The sequence below is a fragment of the Balaenoptera acutorostrata genome, chromosome 14, assembly GCF_949987535.1.
Source record: "Balaenoptera acutorostrata chromosome 14, mBalAcu1.1, whole genome shotgun sequence".
NCBI lineage: Eukaryota > Metazoa > Chordata > Mammalia > Artiodactyla > Balaenopteridae > Balaenoptera > Balaenoptera acutorostrata.
The window spans coordinates 5,640,635-5,661,594 of record NC_080077.1 but is presented as its reverse complement, the minus strand read 5'-3'; the positions used below and the strand labels follow the sequence as shown (position 1 = coordinate 5,661,594).

The following is a 20,960-nucleotide window of genomic DNA, read 5'->3' as shown; positions in this document are numbered from 1 at the left end:
CTCTGGTTGTTGCAATTGTTATTGTTATCTCCCTCAAAGGTGAATTATTTCTAGCCCACCCTCTCACTGAGGGGGCCATCCTTTGGGAGTCATGGCTTTAAGCAGGAGTCTTCATTTCAAATCCCCACTTGTGTGGACCCAAGGACTTGTCTTCTGTCCTTGTGCCATCCAGGCCTCAGGACCCAAGTTCCTGGAGTGAGAATGCCTCCAGGAGAGTGTGGTCCGACCATCACATGGCTCAGCTTTCCTTGATTCTCCTTTTTTTCTGGCCTTTGTTTTCTTAAAGAATGAATATGAATAGATATTTGTTATTATTTTTGCAACATTTCTAGTTTAAAAAAAATTTTAAGATGGAAGTTGTTCCTAAAATATTCAGTATGTCATATTGATGGATGTAGATGTCTTTTTCTAATTCTCTCTTGCAGTGTGGCATTTCTTTTCCTTATTTACAGAAATTCATTCTTTATTAACCATATGAGATATTTTTCTCTCATATTGCAGGTATGCTTTTTTAGGTAGCAAAGTTTAATAGTAAAATCCAGCAATTTTTATGATTTCTGATTTATATTCATTTTTATACTATTTAAATTTTCTTGCTATACATCAATGAGACTAAATATCATTTAGAGTTGATTTTGGCACATGAAATCAATTAGGGAATCTAACAATGTTCCACCAAAGTGTCTAGTTCGTTGTCATGTCCCGTCTTACTGAGTAATCATTCCTTCCTTGATAGACAAGGCTCTAGATTTGGGAATTTGCAACAATTCTGTTGCCAGCTGTGTTTTGTAGTCCTCTTGCGGGCCACTGCCAACAGGAGGAAGCACCAGTCTGTTCTTTCTCACACCCAAATAGTAAGGTATTTGGTGTATTTCCTAACGGACAGAGATTCATATTGACAGAATAGGAAAAAATAGCATTTGTAATTAACTTGTGCAATCAGTCCAAAACCATATTTGACCTGAAATATCCAAATAATTAGGGTGGGAAGGGATTGTTCTGGAGGAGTCTGGAAATAAGTATAAATAAGTGGATATCATGAGGTTGCTGATAGGTCCATTCTTATTGGTAGGAAGCAGTCAAGGTTTCATTCACCGCTCGTTAGAACTGAGAAGACTCAGAGTGCAAATCCCGGCCCTGGCACTCATTGACAGTAACACTGGACACTTCATGGAACCACCTTCACTCATTCAGCAGATTCTTTTGAACACTTCTGTGTGGAGCACTGTAAGGCTCTCAGGCTGTTCGTCGGCCTCTACGAGGTTTAGACACCTTAATTGTAGCCTGTATCAGAAAAGTGCGTGCCAGAGCCCCACTCATAGTGGAAGCTCAGTAAAGGATTGCGTATTCACTGCCCACGTAAACTTAAATTGAATTAAACATGATAAAAATTCAGAAATAAAGTAGGCTTAGGCTTCTGTATATTTTCTTAACATTATAGTGGCACACAAAATTTCCTTTCTTAAAGAGGATTAGCATTCTATAAGGTAAAACATTTTAATTATAAAGATTGTGTTTACTTTATGATGTCTGCTCTTCCCATGTGAGGTTTAATCCACTAAATATGACTAATTTTTTTGTGAGTTTAACCTAAGTGTTTCAAAATTTCTGAGTGGATTATTATTAATCCTAGTGATTCATGACCTGCCCTGCTATTTTGCAGCCTTCAGTATGAAATCTTTCATTCAGAAAACTGCAAATGGAGGTGCGAACCTAAAGTATTACTTAGGAACATTAATTAAGAAACATAATTATAAACACAAATGCCTACATTCGTAATCATTTTACAACTCACAATTGTACCAGAAACCTCCAACTGGATGTACTTGTAACATCCTATGGTTGAATTCATTTAAATAGACTGCAAAAGAGTGAGCCGTAAGCTGAATTCTATTTAGATTAGCCTGATAATTTAGATCCTTGTACTGGGTTTTAAATCTGAGATATCAGTGACCTGAATAATTTTAGTCTAGACCCTAGATTTTAGTCCAGATTTATTTTTCTTCTTCCATCGAAGACCTGGCTGATAGTCTCTAAATGGGATCAGGCTTCTTCAGTCAGTAGGTAGTGCCCAGTCACCGAAGCGGATTACCCTCCTTTTGGCCTCCGTGTGGGTCCTTGGAAGGCCTCGGCCTCTTCCTGTGCCATTTCTGTTTCCGTGACAGGTAAAGGCTTTCCTGGAAGTCACCCTGTGAAGGTGTTGATGCTGACCACTTCCCACAGCTCTCGAGTAAGCAGGACCCCTGTTAGCACTCCCTACCCTATGCTTCTCCAAAGGGCCCCTTTAAGACCAGAACTGCTCACTCCTACCCAGGAGAGTGTGGTGGTCTCCTTACTTTGTCATGTTTGAAGTCTTTGAAGATCAATTGATCTGGATTTAAACTGTAGCTCTGGCATTTTCTTGGTTTGTGACCTTGGACTTGTATCTTGACTTTATCTTAGTGTCTTTATCCATCAAGTGAGGACACAGCAGGTTGTTGTAAGGACTAGGATGTCATACACAGGGGAGCCTCTGGCCAAGCAGGAACTCAGTAAGTGGTAATTTGCGTTATTTTTATTGAGTATCACTGTTTACTTTTTTTCAAGGGTTTATATTGAACATTCTATACTTCAGGAGCTATATTAGGTACTGAGGCTACAACCATGAACAATGTAGTCTCTGCCCTCGGAGAGCTTATGGTTCAGTGAGGAAAGAGACAAGAAAACATGCAATTACCTACCGTTCAGTGAGATGGGTGCTGAGATTGGGGTGAATAGTGGGGGCTTCTAGAACCCATAGGAGTGCTCTTAACCCAGCTGTAGGAGCTGCCAGCAGTAGCTTCCTGGACCCAATTTCTGAAGGAGAGGCAAGAGTCTGGAGGAGGGGAGAAGCTTTCTCAGCAGAGGTGGTAGCATACTCAGGGGCCATGGGAGAGATCAGGCATGTTTGTGGGCTTTGCAAAGACCCCAGTACGACTGGAGAGCTGAGTCCTCTGGATCCTGCAGTGAAGGTTGAAGACTTTTAAATAGATGGGGTACTCATTATTCAGTAACTTATTTTATACATTGTCCAAAGATTTAATGAAGTTAAACAAGAAGGAAATGGGTCTCCTCTATTCTCCATGAGCTGAATAGTGAACAACAGCACAATTCTCTAAAGACAGGTGAGAGTGCTGCTGGTGGTGGAATCTGGACTGCAGAAGTCAACAAACCTGCCTTCTCCACCATGCATGCAATTTTGAATGTATGCGTATTTCCCAGACCTGGCTACAGAGAACATAGCATGAGAACTAGGGTGAACCAAGACTTTTATTTTAATGAGGTGGGAGTGACAGCCAATCATGGGAAAGCAGAACTAACAGGTTGGAAAGCCATCAGACCAAATCAAAGAGAAGAAAAGGAGAGGAAACCACAGACCTCTGCAGATAACTTCTGATTTGACTCAGTCTCTATTTTATAACTTGAAAATAAGCAGTCTTTCTAAGAACATGATACCCTTTCCTAGTTACACAGTACAATTACTACTTTAAGAAATTGTCTCCACTGTATTTGATTCTTGGTGGAATTTGATTTCATTATATGATCTAGTTTGTTGGTTTGGGGGGCTTTAGCAATAGACAGCATTCACTTATTCACACAAGAAAGTATAAAAAATTACACTGATAAGATTTTGTTGACAACTTTTTACATAAGTTGATTAAATTCTGGCCTAATGTGGCAAAACAGAATCATCTAATATACATTATGGCATTTGTTTAACCCAAGAAAACTCACTCATCCAAGAAGTCCACTGATAGTATACTCATTTAATATAATTACCCTATATGCATAAAATAATGTGTTTAAAGAGAGTTAGGCAACCTGCTTTAATCACTGCAGTGAGTTGCAAATGAGTTGAAAAAAATCCTGACTATGATGTTAAAAATATTGAGAGCATTTTGTACCCTGTCTGCTGTAACTGACTAAAGGCAACTTTATCAGAATGACATAAAAATATTATAATCATTTATTTGGAAGTAGGAAGTCTTAAGAACTTTTAATTAAGAAGTCCCCTAGGTTGACCCATATTACACACTATAGGCCTATCTAGATGACAACGAATTAATGCTTGTGGAGCATGTTGAATATAAGCATGGTGATTTGGGGGCCATTCTGACTTGCTGACCATCAGAGCATTTGTTTGTTTGTTTGTTGCTAGATAATATTTTCCATGGAAAATATCTTGATTGACTCTCAGTAAGATTCACATGTTTATCTTTGACACCTTCCTTCCATCTGACCTTCAACAAATTCTCTAATGCCACATATACAAATAGGGAGTGAAAGAAAGAGGGAAGTAAAGAAAAATTATTTGAACCAAGCAACAGAGTGATTTTAGAAAAGGTCTTTTTCAGGTTAAAAAACAAAAAGGACAGAAACTTAGAGAGCTGCAACTGTATCTTAATTATCTTGGTGTTGCCCACAGTGCTTTGATCAAAATAAATGCTCAGAAAAATAGTAAATGAATGAATGAATGAATGACTTCATCAATTAGTAGATGAAAGAAATGTCTTTGCGTTTTGTAAGACAGTTCGGTTGAGTAGTTAGGGGAAGTTCTGTTTATTGACAAATGAATAGAGAATATTACTATAAACAATCAAGTGACTATAAATGGATATTTGCTCTTTTGCAAATCATTTTCTTGTAATCAGACTCTATTTGATTTATTAGATAGACCTACTCAGCAATGCCTTTCAAATCATGGAGAAACTTAAATCCTCTGTAGTGAGAGGGTCTGAAGGTTGGATCCAGCTCTCAGATGTATTTGATAAGTCTGAGTCATGTTATTTTTTGAGACATCTAAAAATGGAGAGTTTCCATGTCGAGATTTCTGGCTTCTCTTGTATACTGCAAGGTCTGACAATACTGGACCCACATTCTTGTGTGTCAGTAAGTATCTAGAGGCAAGTAACACCTCCCTCTTCTAGATGGCATGTGTGCCCCATTTTTCTCCTTTCTCACCAGTTGCTTCTAACCACAAAGTGATAATGTAATGTCAATTGATGTTAGTTATCCTGTTTGCATTATTATTTTTCTTAAAGTAGAGAAATATTTCTATGGGCCCAGGTTGACTGGGTGAGCTGCATGTTGCCAGAAAAATGGGAGAGAGCAAATTTTTGTGTGGAAGTGAATAATCATCTCATCAATTAATATGCAAATAAAGTATGTCTGTGGGGAAAGACTATAACACAGCCTGCTTCCATTATTCACTTTACTTGCATAATTCCTATAAGCATTTGAATTTTAATCCTTGCTTTACAAATATTAATGATGAAAGGAAGAGAAAACTGAGTCTGTTTGCAATACAGTAACAGAGTTAGAAATGACATGAGCTGGAAAAATCTGGGAGTATAGATAGCAGGAGATAAAAGAAGAAAGGAAATACTTCCAACTCAAATCTCACTTTTTTTCTCTATCTGCTTCTTTCTGGATATTGTTGTTTTGTTTCTTAATTATTACCTCTCTCTCTCCTTCTCCACTTTTAACTGTTCTTATTGTTCCCATCTTTCCCCAGAAATTATTTTATCAACAACCAAAATTGGATGGACTTATTAGGAAATGAAATCTAACACTAACAGCAGTGATATTGATGACAATAGCTGTCATTTATTGTCCTCCTCTCTGCTTGCCACTGGTTTAGGTGTTTTAAATAAACTCGCTTTAATCTTCGCAATAATTACTTAAGGTAACATTGCTATCCTCATTTCTACAGATGACATAACTGAAGCTTAGGATGGTTAAGTAATTTTTCCCAGCTAATAAAAGCAGAACCAAGATTCAAATTAGGGCTACATGACTGCACTGGGCATGCTCTTTTCACTTGGACTTGCTTAATAGTTGGCTAATCATTTCAACTGGCTCATTAACTCATGCTTAAAAAAAAAAAAAAAACCATATCAGTCTGTTTCAGAGTTCATTGATCCTGAAGTATAATTTACAAAATAAGATTCTCTTACTATAATTTAAGCCACAGTTGGTCTTTACTTTCCCAAACTAACACATGAAAAGATTTTAAAATTTCAGAGCTTCTGTTGCATAGTTTTCTAATATGTATATGTATAAACATAACATTTTATATAAAATATATTGTCTATAATATATAGTATATATTAATTCTAGAGTGTATGATATACTTTTTTATATAGGCAAATTTAATCTATGTATGAACATATTTATTTGTTCATTTGTTTATTTGTTCAAGGTGGTAACGTATAGACAAACGCATGGGCTATGAATCAGTCAACCCTGGACACAAAATCTGACTCTGCCACTTACTATCTATAAAACCTTGTTCAAGTTTTTGTTTGAAAAACAAAATGAAAATATATATATAAGACTGTTCAGGTTATCTATTTCTTCTTGAGTGTGCTTTGATAGTTTGTGTCCTTCAATACATTTGTCAGTTTCATCTAAGTTGTCATATTTATTGACATAAAGTTTTTCATAATATTGTTTCATTTTCTATTTCATTAATTTCTGCACGGATAGTTGTTATTTTCTTTGGTTTTCCCACTTTGTTTTGCATTTTCTATTTTTCTTCTAGTTTCTTAAAATGGAAGCTTAGGTCACTGACTTCACAAATTTCATCTTCTTTTCTAAAAGGGATGTTATTGCTATAAATCTTCTTCTAAGTACTACTTTAGTTGCATACCACAAATTTTGATATATTTTATCTTCATTCAGTTAAGATACTTTAAAATTTTTCTTTTGACTTGTTCTTTGACACATTTATTTGGTTTAGTCTGCAAATATGTCAGGATTTTCCAGATATCTTCCTGTTATCAATTTCTAATTTAATTTCATGTGGTCAGGTAGCATACCTTGTATAACTTGAATTGCTTTAAATTTATTGAGACTTGTTTTATGACCCAGAATATTTTGGTAAATGTCCTGTATGCACATTAAAGAATGTGCATGCTACTGCTGTTGACTGCAGTGTTCTGTAAATGTTAACCAGGTCAATTGGTTGATAGTGTCATTCGCATCAGTTGACTGATAATATCATCCTAGTTTTCTGTATCTTTACTGATTTTTTGGTCTACTTGTTCTGTCAATTACTGAGGGAATGGTGTTGAAACCTCTGACTATCATTACGAATTTCTCTAATTCTTCCCACAGTTCTATCAGTTTTTGCTTCATGTATTTTGAAGCTTCATTATTAGGGGCATAAATCTTTAGGATTGTTATGCCCTCTTGGTAAATTGACCTTTTTATCAATATGAAATGACCTTATTTATCATTGGCAAGTTTCTGTGCTCTGAAATCTACTTTGTTGATATTAATATAGCCACTTTATCTTTCTTTTGATTACTTTAGCATTACTTAACTTTTTTCATCCTTTGACTTTCAATCTGTTTGTGTCTTTATATTTAAAGTATGTTTCTTGGAGTCAGCATATAATTTTGCCTAGTCTTTTATACATTCTCTCAATTTCTGCCTTTTAATTTAATTTAATTGCCTTTAATATTACTATGATATGGTTGTTTTTAAATTTTTCTCTTTTTTGAAATCTTTTGTTGGGGTAAGTATTTTTTGTGACTTTATTTTTTCTTGTTTAATAGCTCTGAGTTTTTGTTGTGTTATTTTAATGGTTGCCTTAAAGTTTATAGTATACCGTTTTATACTATAAACTTTATACTATAGTTTACCATGTTAAAATTTTTAAAAATATTATACTACTTCATATATAGTTTAAGAATATTACAGTGGCATCCTGCTATTTCTTTCCTCCTAACCTTTGTGTTCCGTATCATAACTTTTACTTCTATACATTGTAAACCTCACAACACATTGTTACTATGTTTGCTTCAGTCAATTATCTTTTACAGAGACTAAAATAATAAGAAAAAAGTTGTTACATTTGCCCGAATAGTTGCCATCTTTGATACTCTTCATTCTTTTCCATAGCTCCAGATTTTCATCTGGTATCATTTTCATTCTACTTGAATGACTTTCTTCAACTTTTCTTGAAGTGCAGGTTTGCTGGTTATTAATTCTTTCATATGTCTGAAATAGTCTTTATTTTATGTTTGCTTTTGAAAGATATCTTTGCTGGGTAAAGATACCTAGTTTTATATTAAATGTGTTTTTTATTTTCTGGCTGCTTTTAAGGTTTTCTTTTCATTAGTAGTTTTAAACAATTTGTGATGTGCTTCTGTGTGGTTTTCTTCATGTTTCTTGGTCTTGAGGTTTGTTAAGCTTCTTGGATCTGTAAGTTATAGTTTTCATCAAATCTGGGAATTTTTTATTCATTATTTCTTCTTCTTCCCTCCTTATCCTCTGTCCATTGAAGACTCCACTTACACATATAATAGACTCTTTGAAGTTATCCCTCAGCTCACTGATGCTCTGTCAATTTTTTCAGTCTCTTTTCATTTGGATACTTCCTATTGCTGTGTCTTCAAGTACAGTAATCTTTTGTTCTGCAGTGTCTTATTTGCCATTAATTGCTTCCACTGTCTTTTTCATCTCATACATGCTAGTTTTCCTTTCTGGAGTCCAATTTGGATTTATTTATATCTCCCATATGTCTACTTAACATGTCCATTCTTTCCTCTAGCTTCCTGAACATATATGATACAGTTAAAATGATTGTTTTAATATCCTTGTCTACTAATTCTATCATCTATGTCATTCTGAGTCAGTTTCAATTGATTGATTTTTCTTTTCATCATGGGTCTTAGTTTCCTGCTTCTTTGTATATCTGCTATGTGAAAGCACTGTGAGTTTAAAACACTATTGGATGCTGATATTTTTGGATTTCTATTACTGTGGTGTAGCTTTATTCTGGAACACAGTCAAGTTACTTGACCAGAGTTTGGTCCTTTTAGATTCTGCTTTTAAGCTTTGTTAGATAGAACCAGGGCAGCATTTCATTGAAGGCTGATTTTACCCTGTTGAGTCAAATCCTTCTGAGTACTCTACCCAGTGACCTACAGTTTATGAGGTTTCCACTCAAACTGGTGGTAACAGGCAAATTTCCCAGCTGTGAGTGCTCCCTGGCATGTGCTTACTAACGTTCTCAGGTGCTTCTTTCTTCAGGCTCAGGTAGTTTCCTCACACACGAGCCACTCAGAACGCAGCTGAATACTCTGGAGGAGCCACTGCTCGTCTCCAGAGCTCTCTGTCTCTGTGGTTCTCTCCTCTTTGGTATTCTTCCCCTGGAATTCCAGCTGCCTTAGGCTCCCTGGACTCCCTGCTCTGTCTTCTTGACTCAAGGAGACCACTGGTTTCTTCCTCTTTGCTCTGTTGACTGCAAACTTTCTCCAGGCAGTGAGTGGGGGCAATAGCAGGTTTTACCTCATTCATTTCTTGCCTCATTGTCTGAGGCCCATTGTCTTCAGAACCATTGTCTGGATTTTTAGTTGTTTCAGGCATTAGAGTTAATCAGGTTCATCTTTCTCCATCTTGGTCAGATGTGGAAGTCACTGATCTCCAGATTGAATAGATATTCCTGAGGGGCCATCCCCATTCACCAGCCTCAAATAGAAGGCAGCCGTCTTACTGGGCAGCCAGGAGTCTTGGTTCCAAGTCACAGAAGAACAGCAACTCAGCAGTCCCACTTTAGCTGGGGCTCCACTGCTGCTAAATGGTTTATTTTTAATTGCCCTCTCTCAAAGCTTCCTAAATCTCAATTCTCTGGCACCTGGACACTACTTAGAATATTGCTCTTGTTGTTGTTCTGTGTTTACAACCTTCAGAAGCACATCAGAGAAAACAGGGACTTTGATAAATTTTACCTAGTCCCTTGCAGGTCCTCAGTGTTCCTGCATCCATTTAGGTCCCAAGTTTTTCTATAGCTTATTCTCCAACACACACACACACACACACTCACACACTCAAGTATACACATGGAGACATATATACAGTGGTAGTGCTCAGCCCTTCAAAGATAGGTTACCACATGTACTCCTGTGAGATGCTTCCTCAGCACTTATTTTTTGTCCATAATCTCTTCTGAAATAAAATCCAATATAACAACAACATTTCATCAGCAAAATCACAGCTAGTTGATTCAGAATTTTGTAGACCAGACTTTCGTCCAAATCCACATATGATCTTTTGTGGCTAGCATTACTTCATAGATTCTCTAAACTCGTAGATGAAGAGGGTCATCTATACCAGATGATCTCCTATATAGATCTCTTCCTTCCTTCATTTTGAGAGGCACACAGAAGAATGGGTGGACAAACGATAGTTTGTTTCAAGTTTTAATGAAATTTGGCCAAAGCTTATTCAAGCCTGGTCTAAAGATTCTCTAGGAGACCCTGAGAACCAGAAACTTCATTCATCCTGTCTGAGTGGTGACTCAGCACCTCACACAATGGGGGACTGAGGAATGTCTGGATTGGATAACACGAAAGAGTCTTCTAACCTGCTAAACAAAACATCCATGTGTGTCATGTCCTGACATCATCTATGACTGAAGCATGGAACCACTTGCCTCCTTAAGTGAACTTCAAACTAGCTTTAGCTCTTTAATTAACCAGTTATTCAGCCTTGAGCAAAGTACTTTACCTGGGCTGGTTTCTGATTCTTCATCTGTTAATAAAGAAAAGGCCATGACAACTTGATTTCTAAGATTCTTTCCAGCTCCAAAAGTCTTTGATTGTTTAGTTTTGTTTTGATACTGGCAAAATTACAATGAGAATGGAATACTGTATTTTATTCAGTAAATTCTATAAAGCAGAAGACTAAAAAATCATGTGGACCCATATCCTGGGTCCATGTGACAACAGCAACAAATCCAGATAATTGGCAAAATCTAAGTCAGTGTAACTCTTTACATCTTATTGAGGCTAACTCATGTAGAAAACATTTCACTCATTGAGATAATTGAAATATCTCAATTTCAGAATTGAAAATATAAAATCACTGCACTAAAATCACTGCACTATTAGAATCTCAAATTCAACATTGCATTAATGTGGTTCATTACATTTAATGATTTCAATAAAAATAAAGACCATAGTCCCCCCAAAATCACTTAGATTTTCTTCCCGTGATCTTTAGAAGAAGATTTTGCTTTCCTGGGTGGATTATCTCTAGAATTTTTAATCTAGTCATTATTTCTTTGACAATCCAAATCATGGAAATTATTAGCACATCTCGCCACTTGCTTTCTTCATATGATGAGCAGTGAGCTAAATAGCCATGCTGTGGCCCATTCCATTGGCCATTAACCAACTGTGATAGAGTTATTTACACATCTGGAAGCTGTACAGAATATTACACACCTGAAGCTAAATCATTCCTGGCAATAGAATTTTAAACTCATACTTTAAAAGCTGCTGAAAAACTTTAAGTGTAAGCTTTATTATTGTTATAAAATTTTATTTTTATGAGATTTGGGTTATTTTTTCATTTGCTAAGGCGTCACCATATTTTTTAAAAGAAGAGAAGGTTAAGTTCAGTGAGTAGAAAGAACTGAAGGTTACAGATTCTCTGTTTTCCGTGACATGAAACATATTATTAATATTTAAGTAAAGTGAGATACTCATATCTTCAGGCATTTATATATTTTTGTCCATTTCAGAGCTGATTTTGTGTTAGTAGAAAACATAGAATATTCACATTCAAAAGAAATAAAAATTCTGGCCTTGTTAATGTTTTGGATTGAAGGTTATTTTGAAGATCTAAGTTTCTAATAGCATTTCATCAAGTAGAAAAAATTCAGATTCCTTTACAAATATGCTGTAAGACAGAGTTCATAAATTAAATTTAAAAACCAAAGGATTGTAGAGTGATCCACTATAATCAAATTGGTTTCGCTATACTAGATGAGACTAAATTGTGATTTAATTGTTCTTTGCAGAGTTAATAAGCAAAATACTAGATTCTGATTTATCTAGTGTTATATAAAAGCAAAATCCATTATTCGTTGTTTTTTGTATCTCATTCCCTCAGAATTGCCAGAAAGAAATGAGGAGGTCATGCTAATGAATTAGCATGCTTAAATGTAGATGACCTTCCCTGTGACAAGAGGGGAAGAAAATAGACCTAAATGCAAATACCCGCACTCCAGGTGAAATCCTACTCATCCATCAGCACAGTGCCTCCTCCTCTATGAAACTTGCCCTACCTAACCAGCCTCATTCAGACATTCTCCTTTTGTATTGCAAGAAAATAATTTCAGTATCTTTATTTTGACAAGCAATCATATTTTCTGCCCAATGACATCCTTTCAATCATTGTTAGGTGATCCCTGTTATGTTAGTTTTCTCTTTATGTCTATCTCTCATCTTCAAAGTTTGGGTCTCTGAGGTGTTTTTAATAAATGTCACCCTCTTCCTCATCAGAATTCTGAATAAATTGTGAATTAATTCATTCAACAATAAGTACCTACAGTGTGTCAAGTGCTTTTCTAAGCAGGAGACTCCAGTGTATGATACAAATGTAATTGCTTGTTCTCCTGGAGCTTACATTCTACCTGGAGGAGACAAAAAATAAATAATAACATCAATAATTAAGTCATATAGTGTATTAGGAGGTGGTGACTGCCATAGGAGGACAAAATGGAGCAGAGTAAAAAGGGTCAGAAGGACTTGTGGGTGTTAGGGTGGAACTCTTTTCCTTTACTCCTGATGTTTCCTTTCATGTGACAGAAGTTCAGTTAGTGTGACCCCTGGCCCTCCTCCTCAGTCACTCTGCCACGGAAGTAATGGAGTGATTGATTCTATTGGTGAAGTTGGGAAGGATTAACTGGGTTGCTTATGGTAACATCATTCCAGTTTCATAAGCACAAGAAGGAAACCTTATACTTCTTGGTATATACATGCTCAATATTTGTTGTCCCAATTAACATATTGTGCCCCTTTTATCTCAATCCTAAGGTCCAAAAGAAATTTAGTCAATATGTTTTTCCCACAGTCAAAACAGGATTATGAATGCATTTGTTGTGTGACATTTCAAATTTATTCAAGTGGAACTCAGCATCTGGAAAGCTAGAAAAAATGAAGTCTTGCTTTTTATTGTTGAATAAGAGCTAAGGACATATTGAACTAAATCGATTTGGAAAAGTGACCTGTGCTGCCAATATTGACAAACAGTGAGAGCACAAAGAGCAAAGATCTAGCAAGAAAGTTGGAAATTGACCAGTAATGTATCCATAAGTGTATATGTTATTTTAAAGAGTAGATCTGAATCTGTTTCAAACCCACAGGTGTTTCACACCAGGGCTACCAGGGTCCATAGCTCTAGGATGTACATTCTTGTTGTTGTGTATTTGACTGTGTACAGCACAACTCCAGGGGCTGCTGTCACAGGCCCCACTCTGCATGTGCCCTCCAAGGCTGTACTTTGCTGTGCACATGTTTACAACCCTATAATGGGCTAACTTTACAGGAAGAAAGCACTGAAATGGTTTGATTATCATTCTCTAATTATGTAACTAATCCATTTCCCTGACAAAAGTGTAAACACCTGAGTGCAGGCACATTCTTTTGTTTACCTTTGCACACTTTTGAATACACAGCACAGTTCCAGATATACAGCAGGTGCTCAATAAATGTTCATTTAGTGAACCAAAACTTTTAGGGTCTGTTTGAACCTCTAGACCTGTACTTCCAACACAATGGCCAATATCCACATACGGCTAATGGGCACATAGGCACATACAGTTGACATGGCTAAATGTGGTTAGTCCAAATTATAAAATATTATAAAATATACACCAGACTTTGAAGACTTTGTGTGAAAGAAAGAATACAAAACATCTCATTAATTTCTGTATTGGTAACATGGTAACATTTTGGATATATTGAGTTAATACAATATAATAATAATATTAACTCTACTTGTTTCTTTTTACTTTTTAATTTGACTGTGAGAAAATATTAAATTTGATGTGGCTGGCATTGGTGACTTCGATTTTTTTTTTTGGACAGTGCTGCTTTAGACAAAAATTGGGTAGTGATTTGAGTTAAAGCTTTTCCTTGGTAGCCATAACACACAAGTAATCACTGTGACGATGGAGTGTAAAAGTTTTACTGTCATTGAAATTCACGTATTATTTTCACCATGGCATATAAAGAATATTTGCCCTGCAATAACAGCAATGATTAAAGATTGCAATAGTAGCTGTTACATGGACTTCTACTCACCTTAGGGGTAAATTACCTTCTGTTAGTGTGGATGGTTTTCCCTTTCTGAAGCTACCTTCAGATATACTTAAGCTAGTTATGCTTTGGGGGTGCTTCTAAAAATGATCTGATGTCAGGCTATGGAGGAACTCAGATTTTCAGGAGCAGTCTGTGCAAACTTGCATGTTAGACTCTGGAAGACACAAGTGGGCATGCAAACAAATGTATTTCGGTGCTGTATTGGTATCAAAATCCAACACATCTAACTTTTCACACTATTTGAAAATATATTAAAATCAAGACAATGTATTCACATTTAAATAATTATAAATAGATAAGAAAACTATTCTTTAGGCTAGAGAAACAATTCTACCTTATTAAATTGACTTATAAGAAAACAATTGCTTTAAACTAACTTTTAAAAATTAGATCAAATCTTGACTTTGGATCAAAACCAAAATAATATGATAGCTGCATACTTGATGAAAAGTGGTTTTGTGAAGTGATAACATTATGTGGGTAATTTTTCCACCATTTGTCATAGTCTCAGCTAAATTTTGTAATATGTGCCATATAGGAGCATCTTCCTTATAATTTTATGATATTTTGAAAAAACTTACTCAAATATAATTCAGTAAGCATTTCTTTAACAAACTATTTCCAATTACCACAATGAATTATATTGTTGAAAATATTTTTAAGCAATAGGTACTATCTACAATAAAAGCCTTATCTTTTATAGATAAATTATTTAGTTATCTTTTACATTACCAGAAACGCAATGCTGTATCAGCTTTTCTGAACTCAAATTCTAAACTGATAAAATCCCATAACAACAGCCGCACATCATAGGATAAACCAGTATTTTCTGAATAATATCCTAATTATTAAGAATTATAATGTCACATTTCCTAAACATGCACACTACACATGAAAAGGTAAACCAGCTTCCAGTATAGAACATCTATACCTTACTATTTTTAAAAAAATTATCTTCAATGTATTTGAGTGATTAATCATTACATTATGATTGTTATTTAAGTCTTAGTAACTTTTTATAAACCTTTGCTTGGTTGAATCCTGAGCAAAGATAGAGGGTATAACCTATACAATACCTTGTGCTTCTTTTCTTTTCTTCTTATTTTCCTTGTCCCCCTCTTGTTAAACAAATAAGACATAAAATATGACCATCACTTTGTGGGAAGCATCATGTGGTAATCTAGGAAGATCTGGAGACAAGAATGAAATGCCCCCAAGACCATAGCCCACAGCTCTTTCAGCAGCCAGCACACCTTCCAAGGGTCATGTGTCTAGACTCTCCATGGGTCTCTGAGTAGCTAACTTCTACTGCCTGTTTCTTTCAAATTTGACAGTGTTATTTGATTTCTCCCTGATGTACCTTTTATTAAATATAATTTTTAAAGAGGGATGAAAAAAAAAAAAAAGAGGGATGGGTTAGATATAATTTGTTCCTCAATCATTAACTATGTTCAGGATGGGGAGGGGGCAGGGAGAAGGGGAAGAAAGAAGTGAGAAGTGATAGGATTAGATGAAAGCTACTCCTGGAAGTCCAAAAACCTCTGGTCTTTTTGTTTTAGCAGCATAGAGTAGAAACAGACAAACACCAGACTCTTTATTTTTTTTATTTTTTTAATTCCTCAAGTCTGCCACCAGATTTGGTCACTTAATTTAGAAAATTTATGCTAAACCTGTTTACAGAACTGGAAGTATATATGTAATGATAGTAGACCTGTAAAATCCTTGAAAAAAACCTTTTGATTAGATTCCCATTAGTTAATGATTCTAAAGATGAATATGGGGTTTAGATAAAACATACTGCCTAAAGGATCTAGAAAAAATTTAATGATATGACAAACATGGGGAAATTACAAAATGGCAACATTCCCATCTTTCATTTGACAGGAAAGCTAGAACTATCAAAGTTTGTTTTTCATTGAACACTATATGCTAGCTATTCAGCTGGACTTCAGCAAATGTAAATTTTAAGAGTTCAAATATATTGGAATTCCATAATAGTATAAGTTCTAGTACTTATATATATGCTGGGTATGTGAACTTATTCAAACTTATTTAGGTCTGTCCCTTTCTCATCTATTAAACTTAAATATTTGGATAGTATTTTATAAAGTCAGTAGGATCAGGTCAATATGAATTTCTTGTTATTTCAGGTACATTGACTAATATAGAATTGAAATCAGAAAATATGTTTGGTCCTAAAATATATTCAAAATCTTTATCCTCTAGAAAACTATTCATGGCCAGGAGAGTTGTTTTCCTTCTTTAAATGCTTATTTCGTGTCTATTTTTTACTGTATTAACTCTTTTGAGCCCATCACTTTCATAAAGTTTAAAAGAAGGCAGACATAAGCATATAAAAGTATAAACTAAACACAAATCATGATTGAGCTATTTTATACATGCCTATGTACTGTACATAAAAATTTGTACTCGATGATATACATAAACATGCATGAAATATCAATTATACCTCCATGGAAAATAAATTATGAGAGCAGAGTTTGCAATCAGACTTTTACTATGTCTATATTCTGTGCTCACATAAAGTTATTAAACAACACCTATTATTTACAAATTCATAGGTCCTAAGATCTGACCATAACATAGGTCATTATGAGGTGGTCTAAAAAAAAGTTTCCAAAATATTAAGAACCTTCTTTGTATCCTTCTTAAGTTCATATTTGATATTAAAAGGAGGTTAAAATTCCAAAGGAGAAAGATAAAATGTTAATATTTCTCTATTTATCTTCCCTAAGTAAATCACACCCTGCATCCTTTATACCTAAGGTAAAAAATATGAGGTAGGCAAATATTAAAAATGAGAAAAGATTCTATCTGGGTAGTTGTTGAAGAAGTTGATGGAAGCCTGATTAAAAGAAAGAGAGTATTTTTTTAAAGCAGAGTATATATTTGAGGAGAGAGTTAATACTTTTAAAAATGCCTGCCCATTCTTATATTTTATTTCCTCTTTTTCTGTTTAACCTAGCAAACATTTTATTAGTTTCTTTTTACTTCTACTTTAAAACTATTTTCATCCTCCTTTTCACCTGATACTTTATTTAGTATAAGAGTGAGACTCAGGGGAATTCCCTGGCGATCCAGTAGTTAGGACTCCAAGCTTCCACTGACGTGGCCCGAGTTCAATCCCTGGTCAGGGGAACTAAGATTCCACAAGACGTGCAGCACGGCCAAAAAAAAAAAAAAAAGAGTGAGACTCAAATTCAGGCTTCTCTGCATGACTTGCTACACACAGCCTCTATTTATTCCAGTGAATAACATTCCTGAGAGCACACCTCTGGATTGCTCTCTTTATAGAAGAGAAACAGATTATGAACCTAACATCTGGCAGCACTGTCACTGTCCTTTGCTTCCCATCCCCTACAGGAAACTGTTGTAAAATAATAGGAACTACCTTCTATTTTTTTCTATAGGCCTATGTGCGTGTGTTCATATTTCTCTTGCTTAGAAAAATGCTAGCATACTCGCCATACTTTTGGAAGTACTGAATTCTCTCCATTCCCTCCTCGCACAGCATCTGATTTGGAGTAATAGCCATATGGCATTCAGCAAGGTCATTCTATTTTTCACATGCTTTCCCCATTCTGCTTCCCCTTATGTTCTGATATTTCTACTATATCTGTATCACCAAAGCATATAGCCGTTATATATCATCCTTTCTTCTCATAACTATCAGTCTTAATTTGACAGGTGAATATATACCTCATCCTCACCTCCAATCCTTATGGCAACGCCTTTCCAGACATTTGGTTGCTTGAGCTCCAAATTGTCCTTAGGTAGTGTCCATGAGTTGTTGAATATTCCTTAACAGTTTCCTTGAGACTTTATATTGGAAAGTTATTATAGCTAGGTATAAAATCTTTGGCTTACATTTTTTCCCTTGAGTTACTCCATTTCTTCTGGCATAAAGCAAAATTGTCAAAAAGTATGATGACAACTTTTACACGTGAAATGGTAATTTTGCCTGGATTTTATTTTTATTTTTAGCTTAGCTCCAGTAATTTTTTAAAAATATGGCCCAATGTTGGTCTTTAGGATTAAAATTTCCAGAAATATGATTTTCCCTTTCAATATGTAGTTTCAAGTTGTCTTCTTTTAAAGAAAATTTTCTTGAATTATATTTTATAATTTATATTTTACATGTTCTATTCTATTGCTCTGGGTTTCTTCTTTGGGAGTTTGTGTTTATTGAGTCAATTTTCTTGTCTTTATCTGTCACTTTCTCTTAACTCCTTTTTATCATTCTCTGTTGATTTTTGATATTTAAAATGTTCCTCCTTTTCTTCTATTTCTCTTAAACTGTTATCTGTTGTGACTATTCTTTCTTGTGTTTCTTTCAACTTAGGCTCCATTTCTGATTTTCTTTTTTGTTTGTTTGCATTTTAAATTCTTTTTGAGTTCTGTCACTTTGTTTTTGAATTTTTTTCTAATCATTTTTTTAATATCTTCTATTACTTAAAATCTACTTTATCATTTTTTGAAACATTAGCTTACAGGTTCTTCTCTTTGGGGGCATGTCTTGCTAGCATACTTTCATTATCTGTCTCTACATTACTGTTACATTATTATGCTTCTTATTCACTTTTTAAAATAATGATTTTGTGTGAGATTTGACAATTCTTTTCTATCTCCCTACGCTTTCAGAAGGGAGGGATTGATCAGGTTAGCTTTTCAAGGTTCACAGCTCTAGAGCTTCTTCTACTGTCTCTACACAGGGATTTAAAAAAATGGCTTTGTACTTTCTATGATTTGCCTTCTATCTTTCTGTTCTCTTAGCTGGACATTCTCTTTCCTTTCCTCCTTTGACCTGGGCTGCTCTGCTCAATTTGGATTCTATTCCAATGAATTCTCCTCAGTAGGGCTTCTTACCAGAAGGGACTGGGGATATTTTATGTTCAAGAACCCTTTCAGACCTTTCCTCAGACCCCTTCACTCTCCATGAATTGGAGTGGCACAAACCTCTCCTAGTTTCACATGCTGCTTCCAGCATCTGTTGGGGAAGTTCCAGTCCTCAGGTCAGGGGACTCCACTTTCCATCCTCCGCCTCCTCCTGCACAACAGCTGATGCCACATGGATCTTAGCTCTTTGCACACTGACGCAGATTCTGAGGGCCAGGGGGCACCTTGCACACTGTGTTGTTGTAGCATTTGTATATAGGCTTTGGTTGTGCTGTCCTAGTTGCTCTGTCTGTTTTTATGATGGGATAGGGAGAGATTCAAAAACAATGCTACTGTCATGTTCTTCCCCTTTGCCTATAGACGCTGACTCCTATGCTAAAAGCAGTAGCTAAGGAACTTTTTCTGAATTTTCTCAAGATAAATGAGACCTCCTCAAATAGAGCAAAATGAACACCATGGCCAATTCAGATATCTTTGGCAAGATATCTTTGCACTGGCAAAAAATAGGAATCCTTTGAGAATCTTAATTATGGGAAACAATTACTCAGACAAGTTGCTCTTCATTTAAACTGTCAGGATAACAATGTAAAGAAAACATAATACTTCCAGTCTCTACCAGTTCAGGGAATGGTGCGATCTTATGGCTGACTGCCAAGAGCACAGACCAGCTGTTACAAGATTTAATTAAAACAGTTTTGATAATTAGCATAACTTGTTTATGAATGTGAAAATATTTCTTATGTGAATATACCAGTCACCTTGTCAGTTATGGGGGAAGAGAAGAAATCCTACAACATATGGGGCTATGAACCAATTATTTAAAAAAAAAAAGAAAAGCCAACTTGGAATTGCTCTTGAACTATTCTCCATTCTGTCACCCCCATAATATAAAAACAATAAAAATAAAACCAAACATGCATATATATCTCTCCAACCTGGTTTCTGCATCTAGTTTAAGAGGCAAATGACATTATACTTTATTTAAAGTTCTTTTGGTTGAAATGAATAGAAATGAACCCAAACCAATTTAAGCAGTGGATATTCTACACAGTGGTTCCCTTGAGTTCAACAGCCTGCATTAGGATTGCAGTCCTGCTATTTTCTGGCTCCAGCTCTTAGTCATCTTTCTTAATTTTGTCACATGTTTACTTTTATTTACTAATGAGTAAGTCACCGAGAGAATCCCCCTCCCCCCTTTCAGAGTTTTATTCTGAAAGATCCATTGCTTTCAGGTGATATTTTTCAGTACAAGCTTAGTATTATAACTATTCTAAAAATGTCATATTTGGAAAGAAGAGGAGAAGGAGAAGGAGGAGAAGGAGAGGAAGAAGAAGATGTTGATTAAGAAGTTCCCACCTTCTCTTTACTGTCCAGTACCTCTAACAGTCCTGCCATCATCAGTCAACAAAATGCCAGCAATGGACTTTCTCCGTCTCCTCCAAGTCCTTGTTGCTGTCACCCATTGCGTCAGTCACACTCCTGCCTGCACACCTCCCTCACTGGCTTCACAGTCCAGTCTTCCTACTGCCTTGCTCTTTCCTCAGGCTTCTGCTAAGGGCTCATCTTTCTGTTTGCCCGTTCTTTGCGGTGGAGCCCAGCATACAGTCCATGAGCCTCTTCCGGTTCACTGTACTCACTCTACCTGGTGATCTGTCACTTCAGCCCAGAACTGTCTCCTACCTTCCAAGCCCACTCATTCAGATGCCTCCTGGACGTCTCCACTTCGCTTGTGTGGTGCATAGCAGCCACTTCAGAACTTAGTATGTCCACGATGGAAATCATGGCCTCATACCCCCTCCCATCCGCTGTCACTTCACAGAGCTGCCCTCCATCATTGCCTCCAACCGGGGTGACAGTTCCATGCACGTGGTGCCAAAGGTAGAAACCAGGATCTATCCTTGACCA

At 35.8% G+C, this 20,960-nt stretch overlaps 1 protein-coding gene across 1 annotated transcript in view; it reads left to right on the top strand.

The window, feature by feature from the left end:
- Positions 1–20,960, top strand: part of PACRG (parkin coregulated) — a 526,594-nt gene that overhangs the window by 241,137 nt on the left and 264,497 nt on the right. The gene's annotated exons all lie outside the window — the stretch shown is intronic.